The following is a 19,683-nucleotide window of genomic DNA, read 5'->3' on the forward strand; positions in this document are numbered from 1 at the left end:
AATAGGAGTCAACTCCCCTAGAAATAACTTCCAAAAACTTCTTTGGAGTATGACATTTTCAAAGCAAAATTCTTTTCTTTTTCAGAATACCACAAGCAATGCATTGAGTTCAGGGAATACTGCCTGCCAAACTTCAATTTTTATATTTAACCTTTCTTCTCCTTTTTCTAACGTCTTGCAAAAACATGCTTGCAACTCTTCAAAAAACCTTTTCAGCTTGAAAGTTTGGGAAAAAGTCTTAACAGACAAAACCTTCAGTTCTTAACTTCCCTTCGTCTTCCCTGCCCCCCTCCTCCTGTTAAGGAGAAAATTTACCATTGCCTCTTCACCAAACAAGGCTAACTCCAACCAGCCTGGGGAAGGGCCAGGCATTCAGTACTGGCTGCTGACACTCACCGTCCACACCACGTGCAAGATGGCTCATCATTTCCCAGGGCATCTTTTAAAGCAAGAACTCAGGTTCTTAGTGCATTAAAAGTGAGAAATTGTGATCATGGTAGAAACAATCATCAAACAAACATCAGACACACCCCACTATGTATTCAGGAGAAATATGTCAAAGTTCTACCGAAGAAATTGAGAATACACCTATGAAGTAGAAGTAGTGGCTAGTCTATTAAAGAACTGGACTTTTTAAAAGGTATTGATAAGACACTTGTTAGAACAGGAACACTGGATTAGTGGTAGTGTTCTGGATATGATGTCCTTTGGGCCAGAAAAAAAAAATCATCTTGTTCTACTTTTCCTGGGGCCCAGCAAGGCACTCTGAGCCCACAGCAGCCCCCTAATCTGATTTTCTTTTTCTCTAGCATGTATTTTATTAACCCATTTTCTCATTTACCCATTCTGAATAGCTCAGTGGGTTGCATCCTTCTTAGGAAGTAAAAACCTCCTTGGCGATGCAGTGTCCGAGCAGAAATGCACACAAACCCCCAGCCCCAGTGCAGGGAAGAAAAGCCCTTCTGTAATCCTGTCTGGTGAATCCACACATTGTGTCCCGCCCACCGGGAATGCGCAGGCCCTGTGAATACTGGCCGTGAAGGAATGCAGCTCTCACAGGCCAGCGGCTGCAAGGTGATTAGTATCCAGGTGGAGATGAAAAGCCGTCCTCGAATCAGGGCAAAGGCTTCCCACAAATCTGCCACCTGGCAGCAGTCTACTGTCCTCAAACTCCATGGCCCAGAGGGGATGGTCTCTGGAGGCGTGCCAGTGCAGCACACATGTATCATAGAGTCTGTGTCACAGGAGAGCAGCCCTGGGTTTGGAACCAGCCAGGGGACTACCATCTTGACTTAACCAGCCTGAATAGCAGCTTTTCTTCTCAGAGCCAGTGTATGGAGGTAGTCCTGAGCAAGTGATTTTACTGTCCATGGAAGTCGTGAAGAATTCCATAATAATGCTCAAATATTGCCCCTTGGAATAAAGATGTAGACATAATCTCCCTATCCCAAAGGTGGAGTCTTAAGGTAGGAGGTAGTTATATCCCCCCCACCCCCACCACCCATTTCTCATTCCAACTTCTGGAAAAGTCTATCCTATGTTCTCTGCAAAACTGCAAAAGGTGGAGGTTGGTGAAAGCCTCTGTGAGATAACTCCATCCCATCTAGCAGACAAAGGACCTATATATATACCCAGTCTGCTCCAGGTGCTGGTGACTCAAGTGCAACAGCGTTCCTTTCTGGGGGAATGCAAATTAAACCCACAGCAGACTGTCCCTATGCATCCACCAGAATGGCTTAAATTTTTAAAAACTGATGAAACCACGTGTTGACGAGGACACCGAACGATGGAGACTCACAATACATTGTTGTACAGGAGTGTAAACTGGTTCAACCACTTTAGAAAACTGTGAAGATCTATTAAAGCTAAACACATGTCTGTCACACATCCCAGTAATTCTATTTCTGGTATCTATCCAGGGGAAATGATTGCAGGCCTTCACTAAAAGATACATGTGATATTCAAACTAGCCCCAAATACCCATCAGTGGGTGAATGAAATACAATGAAATACTACAGAGCAATAAGAAGGAATTAACTATTAGTATAAACAATAACACAGGTAAAATGCACAGATGTCAGGGTGAAGAAAAGAAACCAGGTACAAGAGGCTATAGTTCCGTTTATATGAGGCAGAAAAATTAACTTTGGTGATAGAGTCAGATTAGTGATTACCCCTGGTGGTGGGCACTGACTGAGAGGAGCACAGGAGAACCTTCTAGATGGCAGACATGTTTTATCTTAATCCAGTGAGGCAGACATAGATAGATATGTGTAAAAAATAGACTTAAGCTGTGCCCCTAAAACTGGTGCTCTCTGCCGCATGAAATCATATCTTAAAACACTAAGCAAATGAAGAAGTTTCCCCCAAACATATACTTTAACTTTTCTTAAGCATTTCCTTGGTGACCATTAATTCTTCAGTACAAAACTATGTCTTACGCTAGCAAATATCTATTAGTTAAAAAAAATAGACACAGGACTAAAATTGCATAGAGCTGAATCAACACACACCCACACCACGTCCCTGGCCAAGCTGCAGCAGCAGCCAGGCAGGCAGGGAGGAGAACGGGGGTTGAGAGTGTCCACAGCCTTAAAGGACACTGCCATCTGCTCTTTCCAGCAACTCAGCTGATAAGCTGCCTCTGGTCCCCAGTGTTTCTTATTAGAAGTCGCCATTCATTCTTAACATTATTTCCTTGCTTATGTCTTTTTCCTCTGGTAGCTTTCAAGATTTTCTCCTTATGTCTTGTTTTCAGCAGTCTGTGATGTCCCTTGGTGTGGTTTTCTTGGTAAAATTTATTATCCTGCTTGGGATGTACTGAACTTCTTGGATCTGTAAATTAGCACTTTTCATGAGATTTAGTAAAATTCCAGCCATTATGTCCTCCAACATCTTCTCAGCCTCATCCTCTCTCCTGTCCATCTTGGATTCTAATTACACCAATGTTATTGCTCTGGAAATAATGGGGGCTCTCTCTGTGCATTTCTTGCAACATCCTTCCTCTTTTCCTCAAATTGGGTAATTTTCAATTTGACTGACCCTTCTTCACTATCTCCAATCTGCAACCCACCCAGTAAAATTTTCATGTTCGATGTACTTTTTGGTCCTAGAATTTCTTTTCTAAAACTTCAACTTTGCTTTTCCAATTCTCTGTTTTTAAATTCATTATGAACACATTTTCCTTTAAGTCCTTGAACATATTTATAAGTTTCCTTCCAGTCTATGTCTTCTAATTTGAACATCTAAATCCTAGTGGGATTGGTTTCTTGTGATTGTTTTTACTTTTGACTAAGATCATATTTTCTCTTCCCTTTACATCCAGTGTTTGTTTTGATTGTTTAGTAGACTTTTTTTTTTTCCTTTTTCTGGAGCTGAGGATCAAACCCAGGGCCTTGTACATGCTAAGCATGTGTTCCACCACTGAGCTACACCCCGCATCTAGACATTGTATTTTTTAAAGCTATGGAGTCTTCCTTTGAAGATTATAGTTATTTTTTTCCCCCAAGGCAGTTAACTTGATGGGACTCAAAATCTAGACTATTTTTCTTGGGGATAGCAGCAGCTAAAATATCTGTTTTGTTCTGTCTTCTGAAGCTCCTTGGGTCTCTCCAAGCAAGGACAGTTCAGGGATTATCCAAGAATTTTAGAGAAATTCATTATGCAGTTTTTAGAGATCCCCATCTTTTTGCTTCCTCTTTTCTGGATTTCCCTTTCAATTCCCAGTCCTCCTGGCAGCCCCGATTCTGTAGCTTTCTGCTTGAGTTCTAATTTCCCCATGACATGCCAACTGGAGACCAACCTCAGGGAGAAAACTATATAAATATGGCTCTCAATATAGTTCCTTTCTTTCAAAAATTGTATACCCTCCAGTTCAGCCAGTCTCCAGTGTCTCCAATTGTTTTTTTTTTCTTTTTCTTTAATGACTTAAAAAATAAAGTTTATCAAGTTTATCTTTGTTATCTGTTAGAGGGTTAGTTCAATATAAGCCACTTTACCATTATTGAAATTGGGACTTGACACAGTCTTTTTCTCCTAATTTTTTATATAATGACTATCTTTTCTTTCTTTTTTCTTTTTCTTTTTGTCCAAAAGAATAAAGAAAACTGTGGTGTGAAGACTCTTCTTATGCCTTAGTGTGTCTGGGTCTAAGTGCATATGTAGAGGTGGTGGCAGGGAAATAGCATCCCCTAGAGATGGCGAGGTTCATTGCTGTTTGAAGTTTTCCTAATCATCCTGGGGACAGGACATTGGGCTAACTAATGGGATTGTCCATGGCAGGACCAAGAGAGCTTCTTGCATAAAATAAAAGATCAGCAAATGTTGGCCTGACCTGAATTCCACTTCACGTCCCTGCTCTCAAAGAGCTCACAAAACAATGACATTCTCATAAAACAACAACAACAACAATAACAATGACATCTCATCCAGAAACACAACCACCTATGCCAAAGGATTCAGCCCCAGTTGGAAAGAGCTGTGTGGTAGGGAAGGGTAGGCATTAAAACCCACATCGAATCTTAGATCCATTGCTAACTGGCTATGTGATATTGGGTAAGTCTCTTTCTGCAATTTGGACTCAGTTTCCCCATCTTCAAGCGGCTGATGGCCTGGTCCTATGACCCAAATCCCCTGCCGTGGTCAGAAGCTCCATCACAGTGGGGAACATGAATGTGCTGCAGTTTACAGAGAACGCAAGGCTTCTTGCAACACTTCCACCTGGGGCCCTGAATTAAGCTCGGAGCTGTAGAGTGACCTTTGGCTGGAGTCAGCTCCCCTTCACACAAGGTCCTGGCCAAGGAAATTCCAGGTGGTCAGCTTCAGGGGGCTTGAGATCCTCTGGGAAGGGAGCCTCTGTTTTCTCTGATGCATGTTCATGAGGAGGAGTGGCCATCACTGGTCAGAGTGATAAGGGGTTGGCAGAGTGTCTGACCTTTTCTGAAGGTCTGATCCCTGCAGGATTTCTGGTAGCAGAGGAGCAGCAGCAAAGATGTGAGGCCACAAACCACAGCTTATGGACTTCTGGGCACCTTACAAATGACCAGCATCAGGAGAGGCTGAGCAGTTACTTCAAAATGATCACCTGAAGGAGCTTCTGACTGCTCCCTCCAGCCCGTTCCACCACAGTCTTCCCATCTCCTTGAAGGGCTGCTACCCGCTGTCGCCTGCTCAGGCCACCATTTTGGAGCTGTGCTTGACTTTCTCCCTCACATCCCACATCTACTCCATCAAGAAATCCCAGCCAGGAATCTGATCTCCAGCGTCTGTGCCTGAGCTGCACTTTCAAGTGTCCAGGTCAGACCCCTCCTAATAACAGTGGTGTGTTCATTTCCTTTTGTGCTGTATGACTCAACAAATCAGAAGGATGGCCATTTAGTTGTCCACTAATTCAACTGATAAGATGAATTCACAGGACCATGGCTTCGGGTCAGACCCAGCTCAGCACAGCAATTTTCTACTTCTGTGGACTTGGGCAAATTCCCCTTCAGTGAGTTCACAATGACCACCTTAGGCCACCCATCCCAGCAGGCGTGTTCTGAGATGCCTCCGGCTGTGCTTCTCTGTCTGCAAATGCACCCTCCTCCACCTCCCACAGAAACACCAGAGCTTGGGGATGCTTGGCATTTTGTGGTCCCTTAGGATGAAATTCCTCAAACCCTGTCCTCATCGTATTTGTGGCCAGAGCCTCTTCATTTCCTGAAGGACCAGTCAGTGGGGATCCAACCTCACAGTGAGAGGGCTGCAGGGGAACTGACTCTTGCCAGCACTGGCCAACTCCAGAAGGACAAGGGCCACTTATTACAGGGGGGGCACAATTCTTAGGTCACCCATGACAGATGTTGTCACTGAAGGGGAGGCAGTTGAATTGGCTACATATGGTATAAATTTAATGCAACATTTGCTGCTTTTCAAAACAGACTTTTCAAATGAAACTTGAAAAGTCCCATTGATTTTCAATTAGAAAAATTCCGTCCTAACCTCCTGTCCCCTGGGGTCATTAGGAAGACACAATGAATTGGCGTGGTATAATGGGGTCCTCCTTTAAATGAATTCAGTTATACAATGCTCCCTGGGATCTGGGAACAACTGATGGACCCTGAAGTACTTCACATCTTCACATCTGTGGCACCAGTGGAACTTCTGTTAGAACCAGGCCACTCAGAAAGTGTTGGGTTCAAATTCTGCCTGTTTTATGTTGTTCAGTAGATATGGCCAGGGATGAAGGCTGGGCTCTCAAGACTGGTTTGTACCGTTTCCCATCTGTGTAAATGACAGAAGAGGGGACTCCAGGCTTATTGTGAAGTAACCCTACCTCCTGATGACCTGCAACGGGCCTGGAAGCTGCTGGCCCTGAGATGATTTGCACATGAGGTTATCCTGGGGCATTTCATTTCAAGCAAATAAGAAAATGTACCATGTTGAATCTGTCTTCAGGAAAACAGCCGTGGCTCACACTGCCCAGGGGCCAGCGACATTCCCTCTGCCTCTCTCCTTGGTTGCTTCCAGCATCTCCAGATGGAAAGAGCCATCAGCAATGTGCAGGCCATTCCCTTTGTGTCTGAGCGTTGTGCAGTGGCCAGCTTTCATGATGGCCCCGAGTGAGGACACCTGCCTGGCCATCAGGGTCTGCTGGTTGCCCCACACCTTCTGCTCCCACGGCCCAAGATTAGCTTCTTATCTGCTTCCTCAGATTTTGTCACAGAATCTTGGAGTTACAAAGACCCAAGAGATAGGGATCAGGGGCTTACACAACACAGCCTCTCATCTCCCTACTGCTTCCCTGACACCAGTGCTGGGGACGTGCAGGAATGAGGAGCCACCACCTTGGAAGGGTATGGAGGGCCCACCTGGCACTGCTACGCTCACCCTGAAAACACCTACAAAGAAGTGAAATTCCAAAGAAAAGAATTTCCTTGCTCTGCTTCAGCAATGGCTGCCAGCGAAGGCAGTGGCTTCCACCCAGACTCTCTTCCTACGGCCCAGGGAGCACACCACGGCTGGGGCATAGAAAGGCATCGCTTGTGCCCAAAGTCAAAAGCCATTTGGAAGTGATGCCAGGACTTCCCTCTTGCAATTCGCACCCCATTTCTTAAAACTCTTGCCCAAGAGAAGACTCTTGCACATACCACTGGTGGGGCTTCTGGCTGAGTGCAGTGTGCCTATAAAATGTCTTATCAGATGGTTTGTGAATGAAGCTTTGTTGCCATACAGCATATTTCCAAACAAACACTGTCTCCAGGGCCACTAAGGCTGAAGTCTCTCAGCCTTTCCATATCACAAAACACATAAAATACTTAAGAACTAGTAAATGGACATTGGCTCAAGAGCAACCATTGGGGAAAAAAAAAAGGCGTGGCTCTTCTCACCACAATGTTTCACTAATATACTTAAGTGCTCCAGGGATGTGGGTGGCATTGAAGAGCAGCAGGTGGAGGATGTGGGCTTTGAAACCAAAAGCTTGGGTTCTAGACCTAATTTGGTAGTCACATAATTGATCTTTGATCTCACAAAGACTGCATACTTTAGAGAATCTCAGCTTCCTCAGGGGTGAATAATATCAGTGATGTGAGTTTAGCCAAACTGAGTTAGTGGATGGAACAACGTTTTTACACAGATAAAGTGACAGTCCAAAGAAAGGGGAGGTCCTCTGCCTCATCCTTAAAACAACCAGATATCATTTGTAACAAGGGGATCAATTTTGGAGAAAAAAAAAGGCCTTGGGTCAAATTAACAAGCTAAGGTTTTGTAAAAGAATAAAAGGAGGAAAGGTTTCTTTTAGTTGGTCACAAGGTCAGGAGAAGTCATGACAATGGGCTTGTGGGGTGGCCAGGAGCAGAAACTCCTGTCAGGCGCAGAGCAGAAGGGAGGCCCAGACCACACCCATCAGCCCCATCCCCTGGCAGCTCCAGGATCCCATCCTGCTCATGGGGATCTGCCTAGCTGAGTGACGAGAGGGGCCTGGGTGGGCTGGCTGTGACTGGAGCAGGGGCCACAGGGGAAGGAGGGTCCAGTCACGAGGGGCTGAGAGTGTGGAAGGAGATCTGACTTGACGCAGCAACTAGAGATGTCCTACACAACAGGAATATACGTCTAGGAGCAGCTCCGGGAGGTAGAATCCATTTATTTGCAACTCTAAAAACATTCACTGGAAGTCTACTGTGTGCCAATTCAAGTTTTGTATCTTTGTATTCCGGGAGCTCAAAGTCCAGCGAGGCACTCACACTGACTCTCAGCTCACAGTGCACGGAGAATTCTGAGACACGGACACAGCAGTACAGGAGTGGGGCAGAGGCACTTCGTCCTCATGAGATGAGTCCTGGTCAGCTGAGTCATGGTGAGGAAGAGGTGGCCATCAGCCAGCTGGTTGCCTAGAAAACGGAGCTCTGGACGAGGGGATGGCACGCCACAATGCCAGGAGTCAAGGGGCCACAAAGCCCAGCCAGGAAGCTTCAGGTCATGCAGCAAGGCAGGGGTGCATGTGGGGTGGGACAGCAGGGGTGGCTGTCGAGCCACACGCCTTCCCTGGGAAGCACTTGAGTTAGCACCTTCTAGGGGGCCAGGCTTTTTTGATACAAGGATGAGAACAACCCAATCCCTATCTGCAGTCTAGTGGGGGAGGACAGAAAGGCAAGGATAATATTGTGGTATAAGGATAATATGATAATAGGAGCATGTGCCCATCCCCTACCCAAGGGATCATGCAGGCAGAGTCTCAGATTGCAAAGGACACTGTGCGCTCTGACAGGAGAGTGGCCTTTATCTCTAGGAGCACTGGCAGGGAGCAGCGGGGTCAGAGTGGCTTTCCAGAAGATGGGCTGGAAGTGGTGGGGAGAATGGACGTGGCTTGGAGAGGCTGGTTGAGAAGCTATTGGGATAGAATCAACAGGCACTGACGGTGAAGGCGGAGAACAGAGTCAGGGAGCTGGGAGGCAGCAGAATTTGCAGAAGGTGGCAACTAAGTAGATGGAAGGATTGAGGGAGAAACAGGATTTAGGGTACCGTGGGCTTCAGATGTGGTGACTGGTAAAGAGGACAAGGTGAGTCCTAGATGTTTTGAATCCCTGTTGCTCATTGAATGCAAAGGTGGACATGTTTAAATGTCTGGGTCCAAGTGCAGGAGACAGACCTGAGCTGTGTCACAGGTGATGAGCAGGAGCAGGTGCCTCCACTACGTTCATCTGGGGAATGAGGTATGGACAAGCCAACATTAAGAGGAAAGGAGAAGAGAAGCCCATAAAAGAGATTGGGAATGGCAGAGATGCAGAACGGGGACTAGACAAGGGAGAACAGTTCAAGAAAGTAGAGGGGAGAAAGCTGGGTGTGGTGGCACACGCCTGTAATCCCAGTGGCTCAGGAGGCTGAGGCAGGAGGATCATGAGTTCAAAGCCAGCCTCAGAAAAAGCGAGGTGCTAAGCAACTCAGTGAGACCCTGGCTCTAAATAAAATACAAAATAGGGCTGGGATGTGGCTCAGTGGTTGAGTGCCTCTGAGTTCAACCCTCAGTACCCCCCCCCCCCACACCCCCACCCAAAAAGAAAGTAGAGGGAAGACAGGCAAATGAGGAGAAATGGAGGCTGCCCTTTAGATTTGACAATGACGTAATTTAGCAAGAGCAATCTCAGTAGTTACTGGCATTGGAAACTAGTCTGTAGAGGGTTAGCACCTTTCTCAAAAAAGGTAAGAAAATACATGATTGAAGCAAGGAGAGCAGCCGTGGCCATGTCTGGAGGAAGGGTTCAGTGTGCACCCTTTTAAAGAATTATTGACAACTGGAGGAATCCCTCCTGTGGAAAGAGCTGGGGGCCATGTCATCTAGGAACTGCTAAAGGAAGAGGATTCTTCACTAGAGATGAATGTCAAGGGTGCACCTGACAGCAAATGCCAGTCACAAGGGAGGAGAATTAGCACCATTCTAGGTAGCCCTAAAGAGCAGAATTGCAACTAGTGGGTAGAAGTTATAGGAAGAACAAGTTGAAGTCATTTAAAAAAAAAAAAAAGAAAAAAGCTTCAAACGAAGAGGAGCTTCGAACAATAAAATGGCTGTCTTGGGAGCTAACAACTTTACTTTGCACATGGTGATAAAGGGAATCATCCAGAAGCAGCTGGACTAGGATGCCATTGATCCATTCATTCAATGAAACACCCCTCCATCCAGGCATACAAGACAGAAGTAACTTGAAAGTCTCATGGTAACCTAGAGATTCTATGAGCCCCAAAAGTTTCTAATTAAAGGCACGTAAAGAGGGAAACCAATCTTCTGCAAGCTGTCAGCTGAAGCATGTCTGCTACTTGTTTTGTAAATAAAGTTTTATTGGAATGCATACACATTTGTTCTGTGACTGCTTTTGCACTATAATTGCAGAACTAGGTAGTTGTAAAAGAGATTGAATGGCCTGAAGCCAAAAATATTTACTATCTGGCCCTTTATAGGAAAATTTGCTGACCTCTGCTGTATATTCCTGAGACAAAATGGTTGAGCTTGCTAATGGAAAATGATCTCCCTGTACAAGCTACATAGCTTGTTGAGATTTCTCTAGCTTATCTTCTATTTAATATAAATCTTCAGGAACTTATGTTCAGAGCAGGGAGAAAAGAACCAAGCAGAAATTCAATCCTGGAGCTGTTTAACAAACCCAGCTACAGGTACCCATCTTATTAGGTACAAGCTGGGTCAATAGTGAAAACAGCGAAGGGATCCAGCAACCCCTCTGCCGATGAAGGAGCTTTCTAATCTACCCACACTTCAGTTAGATCTGATGGAATGGAGTTCTATCTAAAAAGAATATTTCTGCCAGGGGTGATGGTGCATGCCTATAATGCCAGCAAAGGAGGGGGCTGAAGCAGGAGGATTATAAGTTCGAGGCCAGCCTCAGCCATTTAGCAAGCCCCTGTCTAGAAATTTTAAAAATGAAGTAAAAAGAAAAGAATACTTCTTCCTTCTGTGCCTACTCAATGCCTAATAGTGAAGGGGCTAAAAGATCTTGCACCACAATCTAAAGTCAGTCCCCTTGACTATGGGCTCCTGGAGGGTGTGATGAACTGTGAGCCACTGCCTTTCTGACATGTTTTCTCTGTAACTACATTGGTGGCTTTAACCAGAGAACGGACTTCCTGGCCTCCCATGGTGTCCACTGCCGTCCTTGCTCCTTTACACTTGAGAAAACGGAGCTGAGCCTACAACTGCACCAGTGGGGTACCACTCGTGCAGTGGAACACACTGCTCTAGAAAGAGGACAGATGCCACATGTCCCCAAACCTGGAGCATGACTGCTACTCCCCCCTGAACTCTCAGGCTGGGAGGGAGCATGTCTTCTGGCTTATTTAGAACTCTCTTAGGAAGCACCGGGCTCCATACTACATACTGCAGGTATTTACATCCCACTTTATGTTTTTCTACTAGACTGTGACCTCCTGGGGCATGGGACTTGTGCCCGGTTCATTTATGGATCACTGCCTGACACACAGAGGGGATATCTTGAATACACACAGAATGAATCACTGCATCTTAAAATGCTAAGTGATGGCCCCCAGGTGAGGCCATACTGAAAGGAAGAAATGGGCGCCATATAGGGTTCAGCACTCCATATTTGGGCTAGGAGAAACCCTTTCCATCAGGTAGTCATGACTGTGCCCAGGTCTGTGACTGTCCCACTGGGCAACCCTAGGCACAGGCTCTGCATTCATGTCTGTGTGAAGAATCTTGCATGGAAAACTAAACAGGGATGGTATTCTTATGAAGGAAAGAAAGGGAAGGAGGGGCGTGAACACGGCAGGCTGAAGATGTTCCCTGCGCTGGTGAAGGAGAAGGTGAACAGTGGTGGCCTGAGCACACCAGGTGGGGGGAGGGATGGGGTAAGCCATGTGATGAGGAAGGTGCAGCTCCCATGGCCACATGAGGAAGGGCATCTGTTGGGTAGGTGGACTGATCTTGTCACTCAACTTCTGGACAGTGTGTGCTGCTTCTTAGGCAGCTCCCTCCTTGGAGTGGAACAAGGGTCCACTGATGACAGGTGTCCAGCCCCTCCTTGGTCATGGCTGTGAGGAATGGTGGTGTTACTTTCTGTAAAAATTTAAATATTTATTTTCCCCGTTATTGTGGACAGTTCATGCTCTTTCTTGCCTTGGATATTTTAAGCAATTTGAATGACACTCAAATCAGTCTCCTAAATCAATCATTCTTTACTCTGGAAAGCCTAGGGGAAGACACATGGGTCACTTGCTAAGCTAATCTTAGGAGAGGACTCCTCTAGAGGTGTTCTTGGAAAGTGCTTGATTCAGCAAGAGCTGTTTACTCTGGCTCCCCTACAGCTCTGCTCTTTCCACTCTTCTGGTTAAACCTTGAGTTATTAGGAGTAAAAGCTCTGCACGTTTGGTCTCTATAAAAGTTGGAAGAAGTGTATAAAACAATTCTCAGTCCCAAATTCCCTAAATAAAGACAAGTGATCCTTCTACAACCTAATTGGTTACCAAGCTAGCAATAAGTTAAATCATTCTTCCCCCCCCCCCCCCATAGGTATCTTGTTATAACTGGAGGTTCCGTTTGTAAGAAACTGTTTGATAATATTAAAAATACCACAAGTGGCTTCAAAAATAAAAAAGCAAAGCAGACATTTTCTTACCTAAATACTCAGGAAATATATACAAAACCAACAATCGAATTAAAAACTAGGTCATGAATGTTCCTGTCTGAAGGTTTCCTTTATGGGCAGAGCTGGCTGAGTTTTCTAAAGATATGCGCCCAGTGATGTTGGACAGGAAATGGCATTTTTGCATCATCATTTTTTACTGCTCTGAGGGCCTTGGAACTATGTTCAAAATCAGAGTCATCTCTAGAAAACAGTTACTGTGGCCTTAATGTGCATGAATGCTCTAGAAATCCACTAGGTGGTAACTGCTGGTGGAGAAAAGAGTCCTTTGTCCCCCCTCCCCCTTTACTGACTTTTCTGCAAAACTCTTTGATGCTTCTGGAAAGGTTCTTAAATCTTTCTTTTGTCCTTTGACATCAAAACAGCAGGTTCATTTTTGGAAGTGATGAAACACTGCTTTGGTGGTGCTAAAAATCTCTTCATGTTCTTATGTGCTTAGCAGAGAATGGTTCTTTTGCCCAAACTACTGCTTGATTCTGAGGCATATGGAGATTCAGTCCCTCTGATTAGGTATCTACCACACTGTCAAAATTTTTTTTCTACTTCATAAATGAGCCTACCACATTCTCTTCTAATAAAGGAATTGGCTCTTCAGAAGCTTCAAATATTTTTTACTAAATGCTTATTTAGCTGTTGGTCTGTAGGGGTCTTATTCAGGTTAAGAAAAGACCTTAAAATAGCAATACGAAGTGGGGCACAGTGGTGCACACCTATAAACCCAGACACTTGGGTGGTCAAGGCAGGAGAATCTCAAGGTTAAGGCCGGCCTTGGAAACTTAGTGAGACTCTCAAACAAAAATAAAAAAGGGGCAAGCGGGTAGCTCAGTGATAGGATGCTCCTGGGTTCAATCCTCAGTAGCACAAAAACAAAACAAAACAAAACAACAACAAAGCAAAAGGAAGCAAGATAAGCTGTTGGGTATGAAGGGTGGGTCTCAGCATCAGCCAGGTGACTTTGACATGGCCCTTTCAAGATGCCTGAATGATGCCTATGCTAGAATGCCTACATGTTACTGATTTGATAATGCCTGATTTGATAATGCCTTGGTCATGATTTCTTGTCTATTTATCTGGATGGTGGAAATAAGTCAGACAGAGTTTAAGTGGCTAGCGTAAAAGCCAATTTAACCAAAGTACTAGCCATAGAATCTGGTTATCAGTACAAGCTCTTGCCCTAAATCAAGCCTCACGAGCTATGCTTTCACAATAAAAGATTTAATAACTTGCCTGAAGACACAGTAGAATTTACTCTTTCTCTTCTCCATGGTCACAAGGCATAAAGTAAGATCCCACTACCCTTTGGGGTATAATCACTTTGTTAATACAGATAAAACCATTATGATCAAGCAGGAATTACAGTATAGTCTAAGTATGTAAAATGGAATTATTTAAATTATATTACAGTAAAGCTAATGTGAAATAAGATTCCACCTAATTTTGGCCCAGACACTCCCTTCAGAGGAAGATGAATGTGACTTTCGGTTTTACACAGATTTCTAGGAACAACACTCAGGACTTCTCCACAATAGCATGGTTTTTGTGGGTTGGGATCTTCTTCATTTGATCCTGAAGTGCCTGGGAGAAGAGCACAGCCCCTGAGCATTAGTGGTAGGTATTCTGAACTCAAGCTCATAATCACCCATGGCACTTCTCACTTGCTTTGAGTCCATGCCATCTGGGGTGGCACCACTTCTAGGACACCAGGTACAAAAAAAGTCCCAGTTCATGTCTAGAGCCCTCTCACTGTCTGATCTCTGCAAGGGGCTAGTGAATACTGACAGGGTTTAAAGCTACAGTGGGGCTCCACTTCTCTTTTTGCAGTTGGAAGGTGTACATTCTGTTATTGAGATAAGAAAGAAACCCAGAGCTGGCCTGCTGGTGGCACGTGCCCTCGGCTCCGGGCACGTGTACTCACCCCTGTCGTCTCTGTGGACGTTCCCAGTAGAGACTCCGACCCTCAGCACTGTCGGGAAGCCATTTTCTGCTCAGAGGAAGTCAATGGGATCCTCCCTATAGCTTACAGGTACCAGAAAAAGTCAGGTCCTTTGCCACTTCTTTGGAGGACAGGCAACAAAAGAAAACATTTTTTGATTTTACCACCTGCCCTACTCAGAAAGTACAAAATGCCCAAGTGTCCTATTTTCAGTGCTACTAGGAGGAAAAAAGCCATTATGTCTCTTTCTTCCTCTAAAATGAACCCGAAATCTAAGCTATTTGATAAAATTACAAGGTCTTGCCTTACTTCCTTGCTAAATCTGTTAACTTTTAGTGTTGACATGAAGGTCATTTTGGTGTTAAACTATGAAAAAAACAAGGAAAGGGGCTGGGGTTGTGGCTCAGCGGTAGAGCGATCGCCTAGCACATGCGCAGCCCTGGGTTCCATCCTCAGCACCACATAAAAATGCATAGACTTTTTAAAATAGGAATTGTGTCCAACTACAACTAAAAATAAATATTAAAAAAAGAAAATATTTAAAAAAGGAAGAAAGCAAAAAAACAAGGAAAGGAAGACATTGTGGAAAGCATTTACAAAATTAATTAAATAAATTTAGGGTATCAGAATGCTGTTGGGCATGGTGGCACACACCTGCAATCCCAGAGGCTGGGATTAGAAGGCTGAGGCAGGAGGATCACAAGTTCAAAACCAGCCTCAGCAACTTGGCAAGGCCCTGAGCAACTTAGTGAGACCTTGTCTCAAAATAAAACATCTAAAAGGGCTGGGGATGTGGATTAGTGGTTAAGTGTCCCTGGGTTCAGTTCCTGGTACCAAAAAATCAGTCAGTCAATCAACCCATCCATCCACCCATCCATTGATCCATCCCAGAATACTTTTGGGTCAGTAAGCAAGACACTCTACCTATGTCTTCAGAATTTTAATAAGTTGAATTTCCATTTGTGTCAATGTCCATTTTTAAAGTTATTTCATCTTTTGGTGTTCAATCCTAAAGCCCTCATATTGTCCCTTACATTACTACGTCTTAATGAAATCTTTTCTACCCCTGAAATGTGCTCATGATCATTTGTCTGGGTTCACTACTGGTTTTTGGTTTTGCTTTGTATTTAAAAGGGGGTACTAGGCATGAAAGAGTATAATTTTGTGATTAAATTGTACTAACTCAGGTTAAATTCTACCCAAATATCTTAAAGTGAATATTTTGTTGTAAGAATAAAGATGCCCGGGAACCAGATAATTCTAAAATTTCTTATCAGTAAGAATTAGAGGCGAAATATTTGAATGAGTGTAGAGGAACTTCCGTCTTAGAAGGTCAACTTTATCATCATGATTTATTCTGAGGGCTAGTTTGCAAAGTGGCTAACTTCATTTAGCTACTCTACAAAAATTACAAATTGGTGCAGACTGTATGAAAGGAGAGCTAAACTTTTAAAATATTTCCTTTCACTTTCAGAAATAACCCAGGATATCAATTGCCATGGCTGGGCCTCCCGAGCTCCAGTGCTTTCTTGGGCTTGGCGTCTAGTAGAACCCCTGGCAACTGCAAACTGCCATCTAGCATCAAAGGAAGGACCTGCCTCCAGCCCCGAGGGGAGCACTCAGAAGGTCTATTCCATGCTCCACTAATCTCAGGACTGCAGATGTCTCGGAGCTACCACACCCTTCAGTTTGGAGCCGTCAGGAATTTAATCCTCTAATCCACTGCCCAGCCTGACTTCTCAAGGGCAAGTTCAAAGGGCTTTACCTTCTTTAAAGCACTCCAAGTCCTATCCTGCTGATCAGCCCCCTCTCTGCCACTAGCACTTCCCTCTCATTGACCCCTTTTCCTGGACTCCCCCATGACGTACCCTCTGGTCTCCTCTCCTTCTCCCATTCTGTTTCCCCAAGTCCTCCCCTTCTGGGAGAAACCACGGCTCTCCCAAGACCCACTCTAACCCAGGTGCTCATACTTGGCACACCTCTGGGCCCTGGCCCAGGATTCCAGTTACCTGGTGAAGCTATTCTGTCTGACTCCAAACCCATCCCTCTTCCCCTGCTCAAATCGGTGGCACACATTATTTAGGTTGGAAACCTTGATCCACAAGTGTTTGTTTCTCTTTCACAACATCTCATTCACTCAGGTGCTGGGTGGCTACTGAATCTCTGACCTACTTTCATTCACAGAGAAATGCTCCTCTCACTGGTGACCTGGACAATTTATGGGAACACGGCACACGTTTCCCAGGTTTTTCTCTGCCTCCAGGCTCGTCTCCTCTGCGGCCTCCCACTCAGGCTGCTGCTAGACAGGTGCACATACAGCAATTTCTGATGGTGTCATTCTCCTGCTCAAAATGCTTTGCTGCTCCCTGTTGCTTATAAAACTCCAAACTTGTCCCCCATTACGGGGGCACTGTATTATGCTGAACCATGGAAGTTCCTCATCAGATATTAGATAAGTGGCCTTGGGCAAATTTCCAAACCACTCTTTGTTTCAGTTTTCTTGAGAATAAATAATAGTTATCTTATGAGATTATCGAGGATTGCCATTTATAAAATCTAAAGAACCTACATTTATTCAAAGTTTATTACGTGTTAGACTTTTACAAAATGCACTGTCTCACTGAATCTTCATTACCATGTCCTGTTAGTTCTCTTTTCTAAGATGAGGGAAACCCAGACTCAGAGAAGCTATGCAACCTGCCGGATTTCAGGTCACCTGACTCCAAAGCCCTTGGGCCCTCTCCTATAGAGGCCTGGCTGGGGACTGAGGGCAGTCAGTAATGCAGTTCCCCTTATCTTTCATCAACTGACTCCAGTGCACCTTTAAAATCTGTGTCATGCTCTCTTCTCTCAGCAATTGCATTCTAAACGCTGTAAAGGATTCTACAGGCCCTGAACACAGCACAGACTGTGATGGCATCTGGTAGGTTCTTCCCCACAGTTCTGCCTATCGAATTCCTCCTACTCTATCCCAAACTCCAGCCAAAGCGTCACCTCCTCTGACACTTCATTTCAGATGCTACTGCTTCCCTGGAATTCTCATGGCATTTGGCATTTCTCTCATATAAAGGCATGTTTTCTCTTGTATTATGGGTTTTCTTTGGTGTAGATAGATTTCTCTTCCTTCGTGGATTACAAGCTCTTCATGGGCAAGAAGCAGGTTGCCAAGGTCTTGTTCGTCCCTGTATATCTCTTAATCCTGGGCTTGGTCCCTGACACAGTCAGCAAAGTTCTGCAGAATATTTAATTTTTGAGCAAATGTATTCAAATTTTGGAAAGCTGAACTCAGTCCAAAGCTTGCTCCTTGCATATTAGAGGTGGTATCACAGGGAAAACAATCATTACAATGTGAGAAGGAGATGGGGCTAATTAATCTTTCTCCTCTACCAATTAAAAAAAATAAAGCAGAGAGAGTGAACATTGTATGGTTTTAGGCAAAGTAGCTAATAGCAGGGGCCAGCAGTAGGAGGTCTACTCACACTTGTGATCTTAATTAGTCTATTTAAAAAAGATTTGGGGCACTATGAAGAAATACGGTATGGATTTGCCTTTGAAGGTATGTAGATTTACTACCTCTCCCTCTCTCACATACACCAGCACTGTCCAATAAGATCATGGAAAGGGTTTTTAAGGAAAACCCTTAGTCCACCCAATTTATATTGCAACAGCTTCCAAATTCACAGTGCATAAATAAAAATACTGAGGAAGAAAATCAGATAACACAAGTGGGAACTCAGTCAGAGAAAGGTTCCCTGAGAATGTATTAGAAATACCACTCTAGGCAGCAAACTGCTGCAAGATCCTTAACTCTGAGAAGGAGCAGGTGGGGACAAGAGGAGGCAACACTGCCCAGGCCCTGTGTAGTCACCAACGCGGCTGGGCCTGGATAAATATTTTTCTTACAGATACAATGATAGGTAATGGGCCAAGTGATCAGGGCTCTGAAGGACTTCCCACAGGATTGTGACACCACAGGTGCTGGGAAACACCAAAGTGTTCTAGGGAAACTGGGCTAAAACCAAAGCTTGCACCTAACCTGAGGATGGGCTGGACACAGATAGGTGACAGCTTGTTACTTCACCAGCAAAATGGGAAAAGCAAGACCCGATCAAGAAATCTCAGTCAACATCCACGTATTTCTTTAAAGTACAAGACTCTCAGGACCCTCCACTCTCCTGTTAGGAAAATATTTCCCTTCTTACAGAAAGGGTTTTTTTTTTTTTTTTTTTTTTCTATTTTCTTTTCACCCTCAAACTTTCAGGCTTTGTTTGCTCAAGAGAGATGAATTCCAGTCAAACTGACCCTTTGGATGTTTTCAAAATACAGGCTGATTACTAGGTTGGCTCAATCGTCCTCTGACCCCCAGCGTTCAGTGACATGGGAGAGTCGGACAGCAGAGGCAGCCCAACTCTTTGCACTTGGCTTCCATTGAGTATTTACATTCCCCACCCAGGCGCAGGCTGAGAGGAGCGATACAGGAGGTGGCTGAGCACCAAAAACAGAGATAACTTGCTGCCACGGTGAGGGGGAGAGAGCTAACGGGGCAATTAGGAGGCTGATTCATGTGTTTACCTAGATGACTGTGCTCTACTTAGTTGAGCAGTTTTTAAGTGTTCTGTGGCTCAGGAAATTTCCCCTGCAAAAGTTCATCAAGTTCACATCCTTCCATGTGCTTGACAGTTCCACGAAAGAGGGAAAACTCTCCTAAGCACAGGGTCTGGGTTTTCATGGACCTTTATAATAATATACTTGCTAAGATAATTATAATAAACAGTGCATACCAAGCCCCAAACAGCAGAGTTGAAAACAACGTTCCGCTATGGTTGATACCATCTTTCAAAAGATTCAGAGAGGATGCCATGGCCTCATTCCTAGCTCAGGGTTTCCCAAGAAGAATTTGTAGATCCTCAATTTAACCTGGGATTATAGAGATGTAGCATGAATTAACAGAATTTTTGGACAGGAAGGAACTTTTTAGCAATCAATTAGGTTGGGACTTCTCTAATCAAGATTTGACAGAACTCTGTATAGTAAAATATGTGGGCCCCAGAATAAACTAAAGAACTCTCCCCTGTGTCAAATCCTTTCAGCAAATTCCAGGTT

The sequence above is a fragment of the Marmota monax genome, unplaced genomic scaffold (assembly GCF_021218885.2).
Source record: "Marmota monax isolate L192 unplaced genomic scaffold, Marmota_monax_Labrador192_F-V1.1 WCK01_AAM20220418_F8-fsc00173, whole genome shotgun sequence".
Classification (NCBI taxonomy): domain Eukaryota; kingdom Metazoa; phylum Chordata; class Mammalia; order Rodentia; family Sciuridae; genus Marmota; species Marmota monax.